This window comes from Capricornis sumatraensis, chromosome 4 (assembly GCF_032405125.1).
Source record: "Capricornis sumatraensis isolate serow.1 chromosome 4, serow.2, whole genome shotgun sequence".
Taxonomy (NCBI): Eukaryota; Metazoa; Chordata; class Mammalia; order Artiodactyla; family Bovidae; genus Capricornis; species Capricornis sumatraensis.
Window position 1 is genome coordinate 5,303,335 of NC_091072.1, and position 19,492 is coordinate 5,322,826.

The 19,492-nt window shown below is 50.3% G+C and overlaps 1 protein-coding gene and 1 non-coding gene across 6 annotated transcripts in view; one reads left to right on the forward strand and one right to left on the reverse strand.

Moving 5' to 3' along the window:
* Positions 1-19,492, forward strand: part of RARB (retinoic acid receptor beta) — a 443,693-nt gene that overhangs the window by 381,847 nt on the left and 42,354 nt on the right. The window lies entirely within an intron of this gene.
* Positions 13,969-14,040, reverse strand: TRNAG-GCC (transfer RNA glycine (anticodon GCC)). The gene has a single exon. It is a non-coding gene; the product is annotated as a tRNA-Gly (tRNA).

Sequence of the window (19,492 nt, forward strand, 5' to 3'; positions counted from 1 at the left end):
CATCAGGCTTCCTCGCTTAGTGAAAAATAAAATGCAGACACCTTGCTCTTCTCAGCAAATATGGCTGGGTGTTTCGGGAAGAAACGATGTCTCAGAAACCGATGAGTGCATGGAGGCGTGAGGTGGGTGTTTGGGAGGTGACGGTGGGGAGTCTGGGGGGCTGCTGAGAGAGAAAGAGCGTTAACATAAAATGAGAACTTTAGGAGCCCTAGAGAAAGAAAGCTGGGGAGTTTTCCAGTGACATGTTGGATTGAGAAAGAAAATAAACCCACGCTGTCCTGAACACAATGGTAGATCCAGTTCGGAGAAGCTGAGAAAGACTACATTCCCAAACTCCCAAGAAAAACTCCTCAAAGCCTTCCCCGAGGAGCCCCCAGAGGGAAGCGCTGACTCTGCAGCCTGCCGGGAGGGGCGGCCTGGATCCCAGTCAGGAAGAGACCCCAAATCCTCAGGGGCAGAGGGCGTTGAGTGTGTGGCTTGGCCCGGTGGAAAGGAGAGAGGCCTGCGAAGGAGCACGGCTGAAAGGAAGGAGCATCTGGAAGGCACCGAGTGCTTTACACGCACGCCAAGCTGAGTCATGTGAGCGTGGGCTCGCATCGATTATTTCAGCTGTGTGTACTTCTTCCCCTGAGATCGCCTGCCCCTGCAGGTCAGGATTTGTCGTGTGTTTGATGAGGCTCTGAGTGGGCTGGAGCTGTGTCTCTGTGTGTGTACCTGAGTGTGCAGAGTGACCAGAGTCTCTTGGTCAGAGTCTGCATTCCCACCACTGCACACGGACCGATTTGACAGCCAGTTTGTTCCTTTATGTGGCAGGTGCATAATCCCGTATCACAGATGTAGACACCGCGGCTCTTTGGGGGCTGTTTGGCTGTAGCGCTCTTCATTCATTCACTCATTTGTGCTGCCAAACCACAAAGATGCCCCTGAATGAGGTCCGTCGGGATCCGTGTGTATTTCTGAGCTCCTTTATCAATAGGGCCTTTCCTGGACTTCCCTGATGGGGCAGTGGTTAAGAATCCGCCTCTCAATGCAGGGGACATGAGTTTAATCCCTGATCCAGGAGGATCCTGGCCATGGGGCACCTACGCCCCTGCACCACAATACTGAGCCTGTGCTCTGGAGCAGGTAGCCTCGACTCCTGAAGCTCGAGATCCTGGACAAAAAGAAGTCTCAGCAGGGAGAAAGCTGCACACCGCAACCGGAGAGGAGTCTCCAGTCTCTGAAACCAGACAAAGCCTGCACGCAGCAACAAAGGTGCAGGACAGCCGAAAACAAAGTAATAAGTGAATAAAATCAGTCTAAAGAAGAGGGCCTCTCCTATCAGCCCAGCCTCCAACAGTGATGGCATTCAACTTACAAAGCCCTTCCTCGAAGCTTAGAACAACAGATCCCTTCCGCTCACAAAGTAGGGGTGAAAGTCACAACCAGGATTGGGAGGGAACCTCTTGCCGTTCTTCGCACAGGACTCGCCCCCATCCCTGGGTCTCCCACCCCTTTGCTCTCATGGGTGGCTCCCAAGATGGCAGCCCGCCGGTTTCATTTCTGCATGAAAGTCAGAGAATCTAGGTCAGTTTATCCAAGTAGAAAGTGTTATTTTATTGAGTTAACTCTGTGCAAACTGCTGCCTTAATGCTTTATAGAAACAAAGTCCCTTGTGTCTGGGCATGTTCTCAGGCAGTTTTCAGAGGCTTCTAGGTTATCACTTAGATTGAAAATCAACAAGGAAAATCCTTTTTTTCCCCTAAGAAATGGTGGTTCCTGGTAATGTGGGTGTCTTTTTAACTGTTTTGTCGGACACTCAATTTATCCAGGCTCTTTGATTGTGAAAGGATTTGAAGTGAGATTGCAATGGTGCCATATCAACGTCCAGGAAGACTGGCGTGCCCCTGACCGAACCCCAGACCCCCTCTCATGGTTGCAGAGTTTCCTTGGTATTTCCATCAGCTGACCCAGTAATGATCATTGAACCCAGACTGGTTATCAGAAGAGAAACGGGTCCTTTCAGTCGCTAAACACCAGTATCTTCTCATCGAGGTTGTAGGTGTCTTATCACTGTGACTTTTTAAATGCTTTCACGCCACAGTGATGCTGCTGTAGAATAATACTTTTCAATATTTTAGAGTAGAATTACACAAAATGTGGTTCGTGGACCAGAGCCAGGCAATGAGCTGTTACCCGACGGGAACGATAGGTGTGTACAGAAGTGAGGAACGGACCATGTAGCACAGGAAGCCACACTCAATATCCTGTGATAAACCACAAGGAGCGAGAAGGTGAAAACAAAGGCGTACATGTGTTAACTGCATCGCTTTGCTGTGCCGCAGAAATTAACGCAACGTTGTAAATCGACTCTCCTTCAGTAAAATGTATTTTGAAAAGGGAGGCACAGAACTGAGAAACTCTGAGCAGTGTGATACTGCCGTAACATCCAAGGGGCATGTCATTTTCCTAGCGAATCATCTGTTTTGTATTTTATACAGATATTTGCCTATTGTGGGTTACAAGTGGGCAAAACAAACGGCTGGTGTTTTCCTGCAGATAGGTCAGGAATAGCTTGTTACAGCATCCATCGCCCCACGTGCTGCTGCCTCCAGTTTTGTGAGGGACCCAGGGATTGCCTTTACAGATAAACACACCCACGCTGGGAGAGGGGAAAGACAGCTGGCTGTCACCTGTGGGCTGTCTCCATCTAGCTTCACACCTGAAGCCAGCAGCTCTCTGCGATAACCCTATACTGCTAATCACAGACACAGCTGAGCCGGCCGAGCTGCAGGAGCTCTTGCCTGAGGTTTTTCTGGATTTCTGGCTGTGCCAGTTCTTCTCTGCTGCGCATCCACTGTCTCGAGTTGTGGAGAGTGGGGCCGCTCTCGAGTTGTGAGGCTCAGGCTGCTTGCTTCAGGGGCTTCTTTTGCTGTGGACCACGGCTCTGGGGCGCGTGGGCTCAGGACCTGGGGTTCCCGGGCTCCAGAGCCGCAGGCTTAGTAGTTGTGGTGCACGGGCTTACTTGCTCCGTGGCACAGGGGATCTTCCCCGACCAGGGATTGAACCCGTGTGCCCTGCACTACAAGGCGGACTCCTAACCACTGGACAACCAGGGACGCCCGTGCCTGAGAGACGGAGGGATCTCTGTGGACCGTCAACCCTGGTGACCTATGAACAGACAACCTTTGGTAATGTTTGAGTTCTCTCCGTTCAGAAAATCATTTAGACCCTCAACAGATGGGCCGTTCCCTATGTTTTCCAAAGCAATTGAAAGATCACAGCTGTACAGAAGCTCAAGGTTTGGGAGAGACTCTGGGGGCTGTGCTCCCCTTGGTGTTGACCTGCCCAAGGGCAGCCCGTCTTCCGTGGAAGGGCCGCATCATGGCAGGTGGCATCCTCTTGGAGGGGGATAGCAGGGATGGCTAGAAAGTCCTTCTTCCCGCCAGGCCCACGTGTCTGCCGCTCACCGGCGGGCTTAGCTCTGCCTCCCCCGGACACAGAGACTCCGTCCTAGGATTTGGTTCTAGACCCTGGGCTGCTTCTGAATCTGCTTCCACACCCCGTCCTCAATCTTCCTGCCCTGCTGGTCCCCACTCCCCGAGCTCTGTTGAGTCAGTGTCCGTCCTGCAATGGGTGAGTCCCCCCAAGACAACCCTGGCGTTCCTAGCGCGGTCTGCCCAGGGCACAGGAAAATGCCCACCTCTCTCAGTCCACGTAGTGTGGTTCTCATCAGGCCACTCCAGGGTAAGGTCAGCCTGTTAACAAAGCCCCGGCCAGCTGTGACTCCAGAACCAGCGTTTCTCGGCCAGCTCCCCGGGTAGGCGGCGTCCCCAGGCGTCCCCAGGGGGGCAGTGCGTTGGTTTTAGCCGCCTCCCTTGTCCTCCTTCCCTTTCAGGGCTGTCGGTCAAGGAGGCCTCTTTGCTGTGACCTTCATGACATCTGACCACCCCCAGCACCCCAGCCTCTGACCCTGTGGCCCCCGCGTCCTTGAACCCCGCCAGACATCCTGTGTGGGTAGTAGCCTCAGGGGGCCGGGCTGGAAGGGGAGTGGGAGGGAGTCATTACTACGGTGTTTCACAGGTGATAATGAGTGCGTCTGACATCTGTAATTAACAGGAATAATAGAGAAGATTAAAGAGGGAAGAAGGCAGTCAGCCCGCCTAGTGGAAGCCGCCTCCCTGGGGCCACCTGGCTTACTCACGCCCCACTCACTTCCAGACGCCTCTCCCCCAGGCCCCCCTGCAGACGGAAGCAAAACCACTTTGCTCAGGCTGATGAATGACCTGATTTAGAGGTCAGCAAGCTGCAGCCGGGTGGGCCAGACCCAGTGGGTCACCTGGACGTACAAATAAAGTTTTATTGGAACAGCCACACCCGTTTGTTTCTGCTGATGATCTGTGGCCGTTTTCTGAACTCAACCACCGACGTGGGTCGCTGTGACAGAGGCTGGGTGGCCCCCAAAGCGTGAAATACTTGCTCTTGGTTCTCCGCAGGGATCAGCCTGCTGGCCTCTGTCCTGTGCCAACAGGTCCGTGAATCTGGCCTCTGGTGGTCCCGAAGCCCTGCCCCGGCTCCTCCCCTCTCTCGAGCATCCTTCACGGCTGTGCCTTCTCTCACCCCCGTGGTGCAGCGAACCTCACTGTCCTCTCTGCTCTCTCTGGCCGTGCTTCTTCCATCTCCACGCTGACCTCGTTTCAGCGGAAACTTGCGTGGGGTGTAGGTTTCAGGCATTTGGGTCAGTGCGGTCTCCTGCTGCCTGAACAGTGCCTGGCACACGTGAGCGAGTTAGCTCTGCCTGGGGGCCGACCAGAGCTCAGCTTGCGGGAGAGTCCTGTGTGACCTCGCAGGTGAACAGGTGGACCCCAGAGGTAGTCATATGGGAGAGCTCCGCCTGGAATCATGAACGTGTCCCCTTACACAGCCAAGACCTGGACCTTTTAGGCAGTTGTTTTCCCTTTCGTTGGCCCCAAGTGTGGCCTTATTCTGACTTATTATGGCTACGGTGATTGAAGGTAGCAGTGCTTCTGTAAACCTCCTTCTGTTCATCCAGTCTGGCCCGGGACAGCGGCTGAGACCCGGTAAGGTCACGGAGAGAGTGGGGAACAGCCACCAAACGGCTGCCTGGCCCCTTCCCTCACAGACACTTGGCCCCTCTGTGTCCAGCGCTGGGTCCCAGAAAGGGGCTCTGCCGTGTCCCTGGGGGAAGGTGGCGGTTTCTCCTCCAGGCTTTTCATTTTTGCTGGGCTACAGTTGCTTCACAGTGTCGTGTTGCTTTCTGCTGCTCGAGTGGACCAGCTGTATGTGTGCACAAATCCCCTCCCTCTTGGCCCACCCCCGCCCCCGCCCCCCCCTCAGCCATCACGGAGCGCCGAGCTGAGCTCCCCGTGTTACACAGCGCCTTCCCACCAGCCGTCTGTTTACACACGGGAGTGTATAGGTCACTATACACCCTCTCCACCCGCTCCGTGCCTACATGCCCGTCTCTATGCCTGTCTGTGCCTCTGTTCCTGCCCTGCTCATAAGTCCATCTGGACCACTCTTTCTAGATTCCACATGGATGCATTGATATATGATATTTGTTTTTGTCTTTCTGACTGACTTCACTCTATGAAGGAAGTCTCTAGGTCCATGCATGCCTCTCTACAAATGATCCAATGTCATTCCTTTTTGTGGCTGAGTAATTGTTGTTCAGTCGCTCAGTCGTGTCCAACTCTTTGCGACCCCATGGGCTGCAGCACGCCGTGCTTCCCTGTCCTTCACCATCTCCCGGAGCTTGCTCAAACTCATGACCATCGAGTCAGTGATGCCATCCAACCATCTCGTCCTCTGTCATCCTCTTCTCCCGCCTTCAATCTTTCCCAGCATCAGGGTCTTTTCCAATGAGTCGGCTCTTCGCATCAGGTGGCCAAAGGATTGGAGCTTCAGCTTCAGCATCAGTCCTTCCAGTGAATATTCAGGGTTGATTTCCTTTAGGATGGACTGGTGGGATCTTGTTGCGGTCCAAGGGACTCTCAAGATTCTTCTCCAACACCACAGTTCAAAAGCATCCATTCTTTGGCACTCAGCCTTCTTTATGGTCCAGCTCTCGCACCCATACATGACCACTGGAAAAACCATAGCTTTGACTAGATGGACCTTTGTTGGCAAAGTGATATTTCTGTTTCTAAATGCTCTGTCTAGGTGTGTGATGGCTTTTCTTCCAAGGAGTAAGCGTCTTTTAACTTCATGGCTGCAGTCACCATCTGCAGTGATTTTGGAGCCCAAGAAAATAAAGTCTGTCACTGTTTCCATTGTTCCCCCATCTGTTTGCTATGAAGTGATGGGACCGGATGCCATGATCTTAGTTTTCTGAATGTTGAGCTTTAAGCCAGCTCTTTCACTCTCTTCTCTCACCTTCAAGAGATTCTTTAGTTCCATAGAAAGGAACATTATGCCACAGGGAAAGCGATTTTTTCGTGATATGGGGAAATATCCACAATGTTAAGTTTAAATGAAAAACAAGATGAGAAAATTGAGATGGTCTATGATCTGTAATAAAAATATACATATAAATGCATAAAAAGGAAGAGACAAAAAAAAAAAACCTTAACAGGGTGTATCTCTGGGACATGGACTAATTATAATTTGTATTTTCTTCTTTGCAGATTTGATAACTTTCCAAATGTGTGCAGTGAATGTATGTTGCTGTTTTTAAAAATCTACTCTTTCTTTTCTTTCCAGAGAAGGTAACTTTTTGTGAAGGTTCTCATATTGTATGGAGACTCTAGGAAACTAGTTGTCCCAGACCTAGTTTAACCAAAAACCCAGTCGTTACCTGGAAGATAGAGGAAGTTATTTCATGTGGTTGGTCGCACTGCACTCCTAAGATGTCTAGTTGAAAACGAAAACATCTGCCCCCTCCCTCCTCTCCTCCCCCCTTCCCTCCTTCCCATCTCCCCCTCCCGTAAGCTGCTTTACTGCTAGCTAGAACTCAGAAAACAGAGGAAGTTGCCTGGCTTGTTTGACATGACCATCCCCAAGGTGCTGCTCCGGTGAAGGATGGACATTCCTTGGCGTGTCTCCAAGGAGCTGCTCTCCTGCCAAACGCTTTCCTTTATGGCCTCTAGAATATTTGGATTTTGTCCTAACTGAACAGCAGTCTGTGGCAGAATCTGCGGCCGTCACACTTGTATTAAGTTCACCTGAACTAGGGTCTGAGCATTTAGGGAGCTTTTCTTTTTCTCCATCTCCCGGCGGGCATGCATCTGCACTTTCCTGCAGAGGGAGCCTCCTTCCGTCTTCTTAAAGCGGCCCGAGAGGCCCAACCTCTGATGGGACCGCGCCTCTTCCCTGCCCGATTTGTCCCCGTGTCCGGGGTCTTCCTGCCGGCCAGGTGCCCTCACCCCCTCAGCCCTTCACCCCAGCACAGCGCTGACACAGGTCTCCCACCAGGAGCAGAGCCTGCCCACCCCAGCACTCAGCCTCCCTCTCAGAGCCTCCATCAGCAACAGAGACTTGTTTAGGATGCTGTTCGGGGTGAAGAATTCCTAAAATCCCTGCCCTCTGGGGATTTACCTTCTTATGGGGGAGAAAGATAATTAAAAGGACAAATAAGGAGACTGAACCGGGAAAGGGAATAGGACTGTGGGGGGGGGGGGTCCGGGGTGGGGGGTTGCAGTTTGCGATGAAGTAGTCAGGGCAGGCTTCAGGCTTTACACGGTGACATCTGAATAAAGAATGCAGGAAGGAGAGGCTCCAGGCAGAAGGAAGAGCTGGTGCAAAGGCCCTGTGGTGGGGCATTCCCCAGTATGTTTGAGGACGCAGGAGGAAGCCAGTTTTGAACAAAAGGCATAAGACAGGGCGAAGAATGAGAGAGGCCCAGGGGATCTGTCCAGGCCCCTGCTCTTACTGCAGGTCTGATGGGAAGGTGTCGGGTGTTTAGGGCGGAAGTTGGGTTTCCGTAAGTCCAAGATGACTGTTATATTGAGACTGTATATCATCAAGAGGTCAGGGCGGGCGCAGGGAGCACCTCGGGGCCGCAGAAGGGAACGTGGGAGCAGCGAGGCGATGCTGGCAGTGGGAGTCTTCAGGAGTTAGTTGAGAAGTAACTGCAGGAATCACCATGTCGGCAGCTCGTTTCTGAGACTCACTTTACAGCCTGAAAACCTTCTTCCTGTTAGGGAAAAGCCACTTTCCTTTGAAGGGCAAAACCAAACAACAAACTCTACATTAAAAAAAAAATACTCAAAGCATGTGTCTTTTTGAATTATGGTCTTCTCCAGAGTATACCCAGGAGTGGGATTGCTGGGTCATATGGTAGCTCTATTTCTAGTTTTCTAAGGAACCTCCGTACTGTTCTCCATGATGGCTGCACCAATCTACATGCCCGCTGTGACTCAGCTGGTAAAGACTCTGCCTGCAACGCAGGAGACCCCCATTTGCTTCCTGGGTCGGGAAGGGATAGGCTACCCACTCCAGTATTCTTGGGCTTCCCTGGTGGCTCAGCTGGTAAAGAATCTGCCTGCAATGCAGGAGACCTGGGTTCAATCCCTGGATTGGCAAGATCCCCTGGAAAAGGGAACAGCTACCCACTCCAGTATTCTGGCCTGGAGAATTCCATGGACTGTATAGTCCACGGGGTCGCAAAGAGGCGGACATGACTGAGCGATTTTCACTGACAGTGTAGGAGGGTGCCCTTTTCTCCACACCCTCTCCAGCATTTGTTGTTTGCCACGTTGATGGCCACGATTCAAAGAGATACATGCACCCCAGCGTTCATTGCAACACTGTTTACAGTAGCCAGGACATGGAAGCAGCCTAAATGTCCATGGACAGATGAATGGATAAAGAAGATGTGGTCCTTGTATATAATGGAATATTACTCAGCCATTAAAAGGAATTACATTGTTTAGGTCATTGGTGGAGACATGGATGGACCTAGAGACTGTCATTCAGAACGAAAAACAGAGAAAAGCAGATATTGTATATTAATGCTTACATGTGGAATCTAGAAAAATGGTACAGATGGTCTTATGTGCAAGGTAGAAACAGAGATACGGACATAGAGAACAAATGTATGGACACCAGGGCAGGAAGGTGGGATGAATTGGGAGACTGGGATGGACATCTATACTCTATTGATACTTTGAATAAAACAGATAATTAATGAGAACCTAAAAAATAATAATTGAAGCAACATTAGCTCACTGCAGATGATTTGGAAAGTACTGAAATTTATCAACAAAGAAGAGATAAATCACAGTGAATCTTATGTCCCAGATATAAGACCTATGCATATTTTGACTTTTTTTATTCTGCTTTTTTCAATGCATATATGTGTGTATTCCATTTTTTTCTGATCTCCTTTTTTTTAAAAGGAGATACTAAATTCAGCATTGTGGATATTTAGCCATGTCATTAAATCGCCTTTGAAAAGATGAGTTTTGATAGCAGTGTAATGTTCCTTTCAATGGGTGTGAGTTAACTTATAGAGTCATTTGCTTATTGGAAGATGCAGCTTGCCATGTGCAGCCCCAGTGGCTCATGGCTTCCTGGACTTCACCCCTGAGTCAAGTGAGCTTCCTTGCCCTATCCTGGGCAGCACTGATACCCAAAGGCCTCCCCCAGGCAGAGCTCGCCCCTGGGAGCTTCCACAGCACTGAGAACAGGCCAGATGCCCTTTTCTAGGGGGAGGAGGGCAGAGGCAGAGAAGGCCTGAAAGGGCTGCCGCTGAGAACGTCCAGCGCCTTCCCTCGGACTCTCTAAGACAAGTCGTCGCTCCTGGGAAAACGAGACGGGAGGCAGGGAGAAAGCCAAGGCTCACTGCCGATCACCGGCTCAGCAAACCCAGGGCCAGGAGCCCCGGGGCCCCACCCCTGAGGATTTAGTGAATGAGGGATGTCAAGTTCTTGGTCATGGCAAAGTTTCCATAAATGTCATCTTCCCCTTTCTCCTGCCATTGCCAGGAAAATACCAACATTCTCTAAAGTCAGTATTCTCGTGTGCCGTTCTCGGGGGCCAGGCTGAGTTAGTGGTAAGGAGTGCCAAGCTAGTGGTCCCTCCACAGAATGTGGGGTCAGCTCAGGAGGTCCCCCTTGGAAGTCACTTCATTAACCTTCCTCCACCAGGTAAATATCCTCAAGAGAAAGCGTCCCCAGCTGGCCAGTCTCCTGGTAACCTCAGTTGAAGTTCAGTATCGTCTACTGGTGGGTGAATGGATTAAGAGATGGATGGAAGTTTGTGGGGAAGGAAGGCTGAATCAACAGTCATACCTTTTTTTCTTTCTCTGAAGAAGACATGAACAGGAGCATGCTTTTTACATAAGCCATGGTGTTTTCCTCTTTTTTTTTTTTTAATCTCAGTTGAAATAAAAACCCATTATGGAAATCCCTAGTTTCTTTTGGAAGATACTAAAGAGCCGTGTGAGATCTAAGTAGCATATTTTCTCTGTCTGAGCTGGGGGAGGAAGACTGGTGATTTTCCAGCCTGAGTGACATAAATCTATCTGTGCCCCGCCCCCCAAAATATATCGTTCTTGCTGTGATTCATTCGGCCTTTTTGTAAGTGGACTGTCGTTTGTGTGCAGTGGATGAAGTAATTGGAGTGAGTGCTTCTCCCTAGAGACAGAATCAATCACCGTTGTAGAAGATGGTGACATTTTAGAGAGAAACTCGGAGGAAAATGTCACGCTTAAAAAATTAGATTTAAACGCGCTGGCTCCAGATTGATTTTTATTACACTCAGATGGATACCCTGATTGATTATCAGTCTTACAAATGTTTAGCACATTTCTCACTTCTCTAATAATCAGAATAATCTAATTTTCAATGTCATTTAATGTACTCTATTCAAGGTTATAATAGATCATATTTCTAATAAAACCCAGCAATTATGGAATGAATAATACAGGAAGACTGGCTTGGGATTCCCTGGATTGTAAGCAGCACTGAGGGAAAGTCTGAGCTAAGTCCATTCTTCTGGTGTTAATTGTTTTAATTTAGTAGGACAACATTTCTGAATTGTAAATGCGCTTTTTAAAAATGAATTTTTATTGGAACATAGTGGATTAACAATGTGTTAGTTTCAGGTGTATAGCAAAGTGCGTCTGTTACACGTATGCGTGTATCGCTTTCTTTTAGATTCTTCTCATATAGGTCATTCTAGGGCACTGGGTAGAGTTCCCTGCGCTATACAGTAGTCTTCACTGGTTATCTGTTTTATATGTAGTAGTGTGTGTGTCTCAGTCTTGTCACTTATCCCGCCCCCTTTCCACCTGCTAACCTTAAGTTTGTTTTCTACATTTCTGAAGCCCATTCCTTTAAATGTGGTGCATGCTCTAAGTCACTGACTGCATTTTATAGGGTGTGTTTTTTTCCTGCCCATGATCTGAATGGAGCTTCACGAGACTTGAACAAACAAACAAACAAACAAAAAACAATGGGGGAGGAAACAGCAAGATGTGAGTCCTCCTAGTGCCTGTTACTGGCGCACCTGGAGAAGATGGACAGGGAGCCAGGAGATTTATTGAGTTCGTCTAGTAACTGCTGCTCTCCCCCCGTTTTTGATATACGCCCTCTGGAGAAATACCATATTTTAGTTCTAAATATTTTTCCAATACCCACTGAAGCGGCAGCTGACATTACGGATGTTTCAGGGCGAGCCCTGGGGGAGCTCATTTCAAGGAGGTTTGCCTCTGCATTTGGAGCCTCGTAGTCATCTGACTGTTGACTCTGGTGGAAGGCCTGCCCGCCTCTTTAGGAGGGAGGCTGGGCTTTTCCCGTCTCTGGCCTCTCCGGGTTGAAGTCTCACTGGCGTCCGGGTTGGGAGTGGCGAATCCGTCCGCTGCATGTGCTGCGCAGTCACCCGGGCCCCCGGCGAGCAGCGGCCCCTCTGAGGGTCCCCCTTGAGGCGCCGAGGGGTCCCGGACAGGGGAGAGGAGGCCGCGTGGGGCTGTCAGGCCCGCAGATAGACAGATAGACTCAAGGGAGAGACCTCCAACCTACAGCTGGTCCCGGAGAAGAGCATGGAAGACTGAGAACGTTGAAAGAGCTGGAGCTTCCTGCAGATCTCGAGAGAGACAGACGACGGGCGGGTCCAGCGGAGACGCCCTTTGCGGAGATGAGGTGTCCGGATGCAGTGCCACGGGATGCCCTGGGCGGCCGGCCCGAGAGACCAAGGCCATAGGCTCCCTGCGGGCCAGCCTGTCTGCTCCTACGATCTTGGGCGGATCAGACCCTGGAGGCCCGCGGGGCTCTCTGCGGCTGGGCAGAGCGCGTTTTGCAGCGCTGACGGGTTTTGCTCTGTGCACCTCATTCTCAGAACATCATCCACGGCAGCTGGAGCAGGACATCCTGGGACCCAGCTGTCCGCTGGGAGACACGACGGAGCATGCTGGGAATTCAGGGGCTGGGACATCCAGCCGCAGGGAGGAGATGCTTGCTCTGAACCGTTATGAGGGGCCACGCGCGAAAAGGAGAGCCGCAGAGTTGGCGACCGTTTCTCGCGCTCTGGATCTTTTCAGTGCCTGTGTTGGCTTAGTACCTTGCCCTCCTGGTCGCGGCAGCTACCACGGAGAAAAGCCAGGTACCTTGCTGAGATTCACTCAGCTCCAGGCCAGGGTCAAGACGTAAACCAGCTCTTGGACCCAGCGCTTGCTGCCTTGTCATAACAGAGACATCCAGAGAAGGACTCCAGGGATCAGTAAGGGGATCCCTGGCAGCTGTAACCCACCCAGGTCTCCATTCAGGACACACGTTCAAAGTCCCTTCCTGATGTTTGAAACATTCCAGGCACAGGGAGGGAGTCTTCTGTCACAGTACCCACAAAAGGTGAGGTTAGCCTGAGAACACATGCCCCTTAAACACAGTGGGTTGAGACCAGGGGCCCCTTTGCAGTTAAGGTCCTGGGGAGTCAAAGCCGTCTGCATGGTTGACAATGGCCAGTTCACCATCTCTACTTTCCTGGAGCCTCTGGAAAAGGAATAAGTGAGTATGAGCGTGTGTATGCGTGTCTGTCTTAAGGGGTTGAGAAGGTCATGCATGACCTGCAAAATAAGATCGTCATGAAGCCTGCAGGGACAGGGTCTTAGCAGGGTGCGGGGAGCAGCAAGTCACTGCCTCCAATGAAGTGCGGTAGTGAGGACCTTGGTCACCTGAGCGCTCCCCTGGATGCTTTTGGGGCCCCACGAGAGGGAGTGAGTCAGGACAGCTCTGTGGAAACAGCCTGTTCTACCTCCAACACTTTTACTTCTATTTTATTATTACTTTGCCAAGCGTTCACAGCTGGGCTGTTGTCTGCAAACGTCACTCACAGAGAGGATGCAGGCAGACAGAGCCAACCTCAGCGGGCCTACGGGAAGAGGGGGACCCACTGGGGCCCAAGCCAGGCGGAAGTTCTGGAGTCACTGAGCTGACAGCACCGCAGGGCAGGGTCGGGTGAGGGCATCGGGGGCCCCCTTAGGAGGGGGTTGGTGGGTGGGACGTCCAGGGGCGGTAGGCTCACGCCTGACACTGGGGGGGGGTCAGGGGCAGAGGTGGGGCACGTGCCTTCCGGACAGCTTGGGCATGATCTCAGGACTCATGAAGGGGGAGAGGAAGGCTCTGGGTGCTCCCGGGGTAGAGAGTCCTTTAAATGAGCTGCAGGGAGGCCTCGTGGGGGTCCCAGGATACGGCTGTCTCAGCTGCAGTGTTTCTTGTTAGCTTTCTAACAAAAGGGCCCTGCATCACCTCCTTATGATCTGGGGATCAGCAAGAGTTCTCGGAGACGAGAAGTCCGGTCCACACTCATCAGCATTCCTCTTTAAATATATGTATATATATATTTAAGTATAAATATATATATTTAAATATAAATATATTTATATATAAATCTATTGAAGTGAAGTGAAGTTGCTCAGTCTTGTCCGACTCTTTGCAACCCCATGGGCTGTAGCCCACCAGGCTCCTCTGTCCATGGAATTCTCCAGGCAAGCATACTGGAGTGAGTTCCCATTCCCTTCTCCAGAGAATCTTCCCAACCCAGGGATCGAACCCAGGTCTCCTGCATGGCAGGCAGACGCTTTACCGTCTGAGCCAGCAGGGAAGTCTGTTACGAATATTACAAATCTCTTCCTTGTATTTGCATATGAATGTGTGTGTTTGGCTGCCCTGGGCCTTAGCTGCTGCACACCGGATCCTTCATCTGCGGTCTTCGTTGTAGCATGTGGGCTCTTTAGCTGTGGCATGTGAACTCTGAGCTGTGGCACGTGGGACCTAGTTCCCCGACCGGGGATGGAACCTGAATCCCCTGCATTGGGAGCTCGGAGTCTCACCCGCTGGACCCCCAGGGACATCCCAGCCTTGCTCTTTTTGAAGTTAGCTCGAGGAACTTTTTTACTGTTTCATGATTCTTGCTGTTTTTTTAAAAGTCCAGATGTATCCTAAGGAAGTCCAACTTACTGACCTTTCCCAGTTTGGAAATAAGGTGGCTATCAGCGAGAGCCCTGGCGTGGGAGGGTCAGGTTGACCCTCACGGTTGACCATGGGCCCCTCTGCAGTCAGGATGTCTGGTAGCAGAACGTGTGATTAAAGATGGCACTTGCTGGAGCGGCCCTACCATTGTGCAGTGTCCCGAATTTAGTCAGAAGATTCCAGGGTAAGTGGGGGAACAGGCCGGACAGGGGGCCCGGTGGAATTAATGAGAATTATCACTACAGAGTCCAGCGTTCCTCTCCAGCTGAAGGTCCGGCCACCCTTAACTGCCTGCAGAGTTCTGTGTGTGTCTCAAGACACAGGGCATGCTGAGCTGGGAGTGCTGCTGGCTCTGGTCAGAAGGGACGCGGAGAGGAGGTGGTAGACATCCTCGTCTCGGTGGCTGGTGAGGGCAGCGTGACCGCTCCTCACGTTCTGGACGTTTCCAGGGCAGCTGGCTCTGCTCTGAGTACAGGAAGGTCACCGTCTTGAACTTGTGGTCCAGTATTCAGGTCAAGTCCCCCTCCTTGGCCTCTCTCCCTTTTAAAATCTGTAAGAAAAAGATGAAACCTCACTCCGCTAAAATGAAGCAAGGGTATGGAAAAAGTTATTTTAAAAAAGGAGTTGGAAATATTTCAGAGGAAAGCACGCAACATCTTGACCTCTTGGGGTTTCTTCAAAATCCTCTGAAGGGAGGAGTCGGGGAGCAAAGGAGATTGGCCAGAAGTTGATCATTGAAGCCGGCCGTTGAGTGGCTTAGGGGCTTGTGGTACCATTTTGTCTACTTGTAGCATGTTTGAAACTTTCCATAATAGATACACTTAAATATAAATACATGTTGTCAGGACAGGAAAAATTAATGACATGTCCATTAAGGCATAATTTCATGTTTTGAAGCTTTGAAATGAAAACAGAAATCTTAGGAAGATGTGCAAAGTATCGTTTACTTGGTGAATTTTATGAAATATGTGAACAGTGTTGTTGCTCAGCCTCTTAAGTCAAGCCCTACTCTGCAACCCCACGGACCGTAGCACCCAGGCTCCTCTGTCCTCCGCTGTCTCCCAGAGTTTGCTCTAATTCGTGTCCATTGAGTTGGTGATGAAAAGTAATGGTGCTTAAATGTCTTAAAATTTCAGTTCTGGGGAGAGGATATTTTTGGCCATCTTGTGCAGATTTTTGTTTGTTTGTTTTTCTGGAAAGACTTGGGTGAATAAAACAGAACCCTACTGGCTGCTGTCTGTTGACCTTTCTGGCCGGCAAGTCTCACCGTCCTTCCTTGTGGAAGGTGCCCGGGGGTGCTCTTCGGCACCCCTGGAGGAAGGGTGGGCAGGGTGCAGGTCAGTTCTCTTTAGAGAATCTCCGGAGTCTTGACATCTTTCCTCCTCTTCTCCATGTGAATTAGGTTTCACTGTTTGTGAGACCCCCTTTTTGAGAAGGAAATGGCAATCCACTCCAGTACTATTGCCTGGAGAATCCCATGGACAGAGGAGCCTGGTAGGCTACAGTCCATGGGGTCACAGAGAGTTGGACACAACTGAGTGACTTCACTTTCCTTTTTGAATAGGCCATCTTGCAAAAGGGCAGAGGGGAATGCAACAACTTTGGAGACACTTTGAATAGAAATTAAAGAATAAGGATTTGGGAAGGAGACACCCCCTGCACCAGATCATCTGGGGTGTTGCTTCACGAGACTGTGGAGCAGTGAGCGCGCTGCACTGATGGCATCTTGTGTATCCAGGCTCCCTCCCCCAGCAAGGGCTGTGCCCGGAGGCCTTTGGCTCACGTCTGCCGGATGCACTAGGCATCGGTGTTGGGCGTCACTGCACCGGGTGGGTTTGCAAGCTTTGTTCAGAGGCCTTGTGAGAGTTGGAACCCCCTCACACCCTTAGAACATGTCCCAGAGCACCAGGACTTCAGACCCCTGAGTCTCTCTGCTTCTGGGGTGCTCACCCTTCCCCAAGGCCTGGGAGGTTCTCCACTGACTTCACTGCTGTCAGCTCAGGTGTTCCCTCCCCGGGAGGGTTTCCCCTGGCTGCCCCGCCCCCCACCTCCTGCTCCACGGTCCCCGATGCTCTCTGGGGAGGAGGGGGTATATGTGCCTGCTCCATCGCTTCAGTCATGTCTGACTCTGTGACCCCATGGACTGCAGCATGCCAGGCTCCTCTGTCCATGGGGTTTTCCAGGCAAGAACACTGGAGTGGGTAGCCATGCCCTGCCCTTCTCCAGGGGATCTTCTGGACCCAGGGATTGAACTCATATCTCCTGCATTGATAGGTAGATTCTATACTACTGTGCTGAAGTCCTGCTCTCACGGAGTGGCACCTTTTTATTCTGTGTGTGGTGAGGGGAAGAGCCCACCTCTAGCTCTCAGCCAGGGCCGGAATGTACTGTGGGTCACAGTCAGGGGCGGTGGGGAGATGGGAAGGAGGGTCTCTAGAAGAAAGCCTGTGGTGCCGGCAGAAAAAGCAGTTGACGTCCACCCTGTGGCTTGATTACCAAAATCAAAGGGAAAGACAAACGTGGGAGAGTGGAGTTAAGCCCTTTCTGTTTGTTAAAAATACTTTCTTCCCTAATTTGGATTTATCGTGCAAACAACTTCTTAAAAATCAAGGACATGTTTTTAGAGCATGGTTCTGCCAACTTCAGCCTGTGGGCCGGATCCCCCCACAGTGTGTTTTGGGAAGAAAGTCCTTTGGGAAAGAAGGGTTTTTTTTGTTTGTTTCTTTAACTTTTGTTTTATGTTGGAATCCAGTTGATTTACAGTGTTGTGTTTCAACATTGTTAGTTGAAACTAACACTAGTTGGTACAGCAAAATGATTCAGATTATGCACACACATATCCATTCTTTTTAAATTCTTTTCCCATATAGGCTGTCACAGAGTACTAAGGAGAGTTCCCTGTGCTATGTGGGAGGGGTTTTTTTTTTGTAAATTAATTTATTTTAATTGGAGGCTAATTACTTTGCAATACTGTAGTGGTTTTTGCCATACATTGACATGAATCCGCCATGGGTGTACACGTGTTCCCCATCCTGAACCCCCTTCCCTCCTCCCTCCCCACCCCATCCCTCTGGGTCATCCCAGTGCACCAGCCCTGAGCACCCTGTCTCATGCATCGAAACTGGACTTGGCGATCTGTTTCACATATGATAATATACATGTTTCAATGCCGTTCTCCCAAATCATCCCACTGTCTCCCTCTCCCACAGAGTCCAAAAGACTGTTCTATACATCTGTGTCTCTTTTGCTGTCTCGCATACAGGGTCATCATTACCATCTTTCTAAATTCCGTATATATGTGTTAATATACTGTATTGGTGTTTTTCTTTCTGACGTACTCTGTATAATAGGCTCCAGTTTCATCCACCTCATTAGAACTGATTCAAATGTATTCTTTTTAAATGGCTGAGTAATACTCCATTGTGTATTGTACCACAGCTTGCTTATCCATTCGTCTGCTGATGGACACCTAGGTTGCTTCCATGGCCTGGCTATTATAAACAGTGCTATGCAGTAGATTCTTACCTGTTAGTTATTTTCTGTATAATAGTTTGTATATATGTTAAGCCCAGTCTCCCAACTTACCCTGCCCCCAGTCTTGCCGGAGCACCCTCCCAGGTTCAGGGCTCTTGATTGATCAGGGAACGTCCTGCCTGGGCTGCTGTCCCTGCTCCTCCAGCAGGCTGCCCTGCCCTGTTCCCGCAGTAATGGCGCTCTCCATGCTGAGGCTGGCGCAGCTCGACTCCAGCTGGGCTCTGGTCACAGTTCATCATGGGCCAGCCCAGATACAGGGGCTGGGAACAGCCTCCACCTCTGGATGGAGGTGCTGAGGCGTCGGGGTGCAGAGGGGGTCTGCAGGGGGAGAGCCAAAGGGTGGGGCCACTGCCCTTCCCACGCTGCACTCCCGCCCTGGCCCTGAGGGTTTGTCAGGGGTCCCGTGCCCGTAGGGCAGTCCCTGAGGCTGCATCTCAGGACTTTCCCCAAGCAAAGGACCTGGTTTCTGTTTTATAAAATGTTTTAGGAGGGAAAACAGGAGAATGTCAACGAGAACAGAAATTCATTTTCTGAAAATGAATTGGGTTTAGGGGCCCAGAGGAATGAAAATTTTGGTTGTTGGAACTCATCTTTTTTAAAAAGAATATATTGTGGTAGAGTTGACTTACAATGTTGCGTTAATTTCACTGCCCAGCAAAGTGATTCCGTTGTTATTGTCCCTGTTTAGTCTCTTAGTCGTGTCCAGCTCTTTTGCGACCCCACGAACTCTAGCCCATCAGGTCCTCTGTCCATGGGATTTCCCAGGCAAGAATCCTGCAGTGGGCTGCCACTTCCTTCTCCAGGGGATCTCCCTGATGCAGGGGTCGAACTCGTGTCTCCTACTTGGCAGGCAGATTGTTTACCAGTGAGCCAGCAGGGAAGCCTGGTTCAGTTACGCATATACGTATTTTTCCATATAGGCCACTACCAGAGCATTCACTAGAGCTCCCTGTGCAGAACGATAGATTCTTGGTAGTTACCTGTCTTACACATCTTAGTGTGTATATGTGAGTCCTAATCTCCTGATTTATCCCTCCCCTCTCCACCCACATAAATAACCGTAAGTTTGTTTTCTGTGACTATGACTCTACTTCTGTTTTGTAAATAAGTTCATTTGTACTTTTTTAAAAAACATAAGAGATTCCGGCATATAGGAGTGATGTCATATGATATTTATCTTTCTGTGTCTGACCTCACTGAGTATGACAATCTCTGGGTTCATCCATGTTGCTGCAAATGGCATTATTTTGTTCTTTTTATGGCTAAATAGTATTCCATTACGTAGGTACCACATCTTCTTTATCCTTTCCTCTGCCTATGGAAATGTAGGCTTCATGTCTTGGCTGTTGTAAGTAGTGTGAACATTGGCGTGCATGTATCTTTTCTAAATAGATGAACATTGGCGTGCATGTATCTTTTCTAAATAGACTTTTCTCTGGATACATGCCCAGGAGTGGGATTGCTGGGTCATGAGGCAGCTCTATTTTTAGTTTTTTAGGGACCCTCCGTGTTGTTCTCCACAGTAGCTGCACCAATTTATCTTCCCACCC